Raw genomic sequence first — 4048 nt, forward strand, 5'->3', positions numbered from 1 at the left:
AAGTTTGGTTTGCTTCCTGTCTTTAAGTTTGGTTTGCTTCCTGTCTTTAAGTTTGGTTTGCTTCCTGTCTTTAAGTTTGGTTTGCTTCCTGTCTTCACGTTTGGTTTGCTTCCTGTCTTTAAGTTTGGTTTGCTTCCTGTCTTCAAGTTTGGTTTGCTTCCTGTCTTCAAGTTTGGTTTGCTTCCTGTCTTTAAGTTTGGTTTGGTGTTTTTCTTGTTTTCCTCTTTCCTCTCTTCCTCTCGTAAATTTAGTGGGCGGTGGGTGTCTTTTAGGTTCCTGTTGTTGTTGCTAGGCAACTTTCAGTGGACACCCCCATGAGTGTCTTTCAGAACCCCTCCCTAACACCCCACCTGTTTAGTTTTGGTGGTTGTCAGTGACTTTGTTAGTTCTCCCTTCTGTTTGAGAAACATTATTTGGTTTTCTAGCTGGGGAACGTACCAGTTTGAACCGATTCGGTTTGACTAGAGAACAAATCAATTCGATTCGGTTGGATGTGATATGATTTGATGCACTAACATTTGTTGTATAAACACATTAATTTTCCATTCTAAATTCAAATCTGCTGTTGATGAATCTGTCTGAGTTGACATGTGCGCCTTGTGTAAATTATGTATGTGTGTGTGTATTTACTATGTAGGCACCTGAGCAGACATAAGGAAGAATTAGCCATCTACCACCCCACTACCACTATCAGATTAGGGCCATAAAGGAGCATTAGCCATCTACCACTATCAGATTAGGGTTTTAAGGGAGAGAATTAGCCATCTACCACCCCACTACCACTATCAGATTAGGGCCATAAAGGAGAATTAGCCATCTACCACTCTCAGATTAGGGCCATAAAAGAGAATTAGCCATCTACCACTATCAGATTAGGGCCATAAGGGAGAGAATTAGCCATCTACCACCCCACTACCACTATCAGATTAGGAGGGGGCAATATAGCCTGTGTTTGTCCCCACACTTTGGTTCTGAAATCACCATCACCCACTAATTAACTAGACTAGTAATTTTTGCAGATTAAGAGTTTGAGCTAGTAATGTATAAATATTTATTGTTTACAAATTAGCTATGACATAGCCAATTAATAGATAGCACAATTTTGGATTTCACCCTCATCTCACAATTCAAATGGTTGTGAACGTTTTGGACGTTTTTTTACTGAGAGATTTTGTCCTCTGGCTTCGGTCATCCCAGTACACCTCCTCGTTATGCAGGATAAAGTTGATTGTTTCATATCTAAAAAAAAAAATCACCAAAAACACTGATTTGTTAAAAGCAAAAAACAACCAAAACTATTGCTGATGGTGAACAATCAAAATAAAATCTATTGTAAAGTCTGTTATTAAGGTTTTAGGAGGTATAGACAAATGAGTTTATTTCTGCTCGCTTGGTAAAACACCATTTTTAAACATTGCATTGATAACAATTACCTCGCAAATGACATAGGTCGTCACTCAACTAATAAAGCCTAATATAACGGCGTGCCATTTTTAGCATTTTGAATGCGGAAGGTGCKACGAACAGGAACAGGACCGTCTACCTCTCATTGGTCAGCATCCGAAGCTGAGCTCAGRGTTTGACTKSYRTACTGATGTTGCCTGGGGTTGTTGAGCACGTAAAATAACCTATAGATCAATGTCTGTCAACGCAGTTGCATGAAGTTGGATTAGTTGTCACAAAAGATGAGAGGTATTTTCGTGATGGGAGTTTGAATCGATTTTTCCTGACCGACGCGCATGCTATTTGGATCAGTTTGGGTGTCCGAGGACCGATGCACTTGTATCTAAAGCATTTGAATCTGGGGCCTATGGGCATTAGTAAATCGTTACAATGTCTCTGTGTTTCTAATGGGGATGTATGTAACCGGTTGAATAGGATAGATGACCTTTGCTACAAACACAAGTGTACACAGAGCAGTGAGACGCATATACTGTATATGGCTGCGGAGGCGTGTGTGTGTGTGTGTGTGTGTGTGRGTGTGTGTGTGTGTGTGTGTTTAAGGAGCGTATAGTACCAACCTGTGTCTCAGGACTGGCTGGTCAGACTGGTCCAACGGTAACTAGACTGTGTGTGTGACATGAGCCTTCTCTGTCATACTTTAAACAGACAATTAGACACCGCCCAAGCTCTTATCTTGAAGTTTTTTCTCTGTCTTTCTAGTGTGCGTGACTGTGCCCATAATGTATCCAATTCTTAGGTTATAACTTATATATTCTTATATTGTATCCTTTCTCTCTGTCCGTTTCAGTGTCTGTCTTCCCCGTGCCCTTATTGGAGGAAACTGAAGCCAGTCCAGCAGAGACCGCCCCCTGTCTCGCCACGACGACGCACTACGAATACACCAAATACACACAGTCACACTCAGTGCGCAGCGTGATGACCCCTACAGCGGAGATGCCCTCGTGCACGGTGCTGGGTCGGCCCCAGAGTCCTGGTCGGGAGTTAGAGGTCACAGGGTTAGAGGTGAAGCGGAGGGCACAGAGCAGCACCTATGTCCGCTCCAAAATCAAGGTGAGTGACTGAGGCGTTATGAGAATAATGGGGGGGGGGGGTGTCTTTTTTTAAATTTATTTTTATTTATGTAATCGTGTTTGGTTTTCTGAGAATATAAGACCCCCAATTATCGGCTGTTACCAACTTTTTTATTCTCTCTTTCCCCCATCCGTCCCAATTCCTCTTCTATCCCATTCTCTCCATCTCTCTCTCTCTCTTTATCCCATTCTCTCCATCTCTCTCTCTCTCTCTTTATCTCTGTCTCTTCTATAGGTGACTACAGGTGAGCTACCCAGTGAGATTCCAAAACCTCCCCAGCCTTCCGTCCCCGAAATCACCAAGACACCTGTTTCCTTGACGACGTCCCCTACTGCCCTGGTCTCCACAGTAACGAAGTCAGGGACAGGTGCTCAAGCTTCGTTCGTGTGCAAGGTATGTCACGACCCTCTCAGCCTTCCTCTCCCTTCTAACCCATTCTCTCCATCCCTGTCTCAATCCTCCTCTCCCTTCTAACCCTCTCCATCTTTCTATCAGCTATGCCAGAAGAGCTTTCACCCTCTCTCTCCTGTTCCTGTGTAACCCATCTCTCTCTCCTCTTCCTCTGTAACCATCTCTCCATCCCCCTTTCTCATCTTCCTCCATCTCTAATCCATCCCTCTATTCCTCTGTAACCCATCTCTCTCTCCATGTCTTCCTCCCTAACCCATCTCTCTCTCCTCTTCCTCTGTAACCCATCTCTCTCTCCTCTTCCTCTGTAACCCATTTCTCTCTCCTCTTCCTCTGTAACCCATCTCTCTCTCCTCTTCCTCTGTAACCCATTTCTCTCTCCTCTTCCTCCGTTTCTCTGTAACCGTCTCTCTCCCTCTTCCTCTCTAACCGTCTCTCTCTCCTCTTCCTGTGTAACCGTCTCTCTCTCCTCTTCCTGTGTAACCCGTCAGATGTGCAGAAGGTTTCCAGTATCAGAGGATGTTGAACCGGCACCTGAAGTGTCACAGCGATACTAAGAGACACCTGTGTAACCCTGTGGTAAAGGATTCAACGACACCTTCGACCTGAAGAGACATCGTCAGAACACACACAGGTAGGACACACAACACAATCTCCACCTACCCACACTCCACTCCTTTCTCACCTAGTGCTACTCCATCTCCTCGTCCCGCTTTCTCCTCCTCTCTCTCTCTCCATCTCTAACCATCTCTTCTCTCCATCTCTAACATCTCTTCTCCATCTCTACCATCTCTCTCTCCATCCTCTAACCCACTATTCTAACCATCTTCTCTCATCTCTCTCTCCATCTCTCTCTCCATCTCTAACCTTCTCTCTCTCCATCTCTAACCCATTCTCTATCCATCTCTAACGCCATTCCTCTCCATCTCTAACCCATCTTAACCATCTCTCTCTCATCTCTAACCTCTCTAACCCATCTCTCCTCCATCTCTAACCTCTCTCTTCATCTCTACCTTCTCTCTCTCCATCTCTCTCTCCGCATCTCTAACCCATCTCCTCCATCCTAACCTTCTCTCTCTCCCTCTCCTTCCACTCTCTCTTAGGA

The 4048-nt window shown here is 44.5% G+C and overlaps 1 pseudogene; it reads left to right on the plus strand.

Annotated features, from left to right (window-relative positions):
- Positions 1–4048, plus strand: part of LOC112073548 (putative transcription factor Ovo-like 1) — an 18270-nt pseudogene that overhangs the window by 6520 nt on the left and 7702 nt on the right.

Source organism: Salvelinus sp. IW2-2015, unplaced genomic scaffold (assembly GCF_002910315.2).
Source record: "Salvelinus sp. IW2-2015 unplaced genomic scaffold, ASM291031v2 Un_scaffold2290, whole genome shotgun sequence".
Lineage (NCBI taxonomy): Eukaryota > Metazoa > Chordata > Actinopteri > Salmoniformes > Salmonidae > Salvelinus > Salvelinus sp. IW2-2015.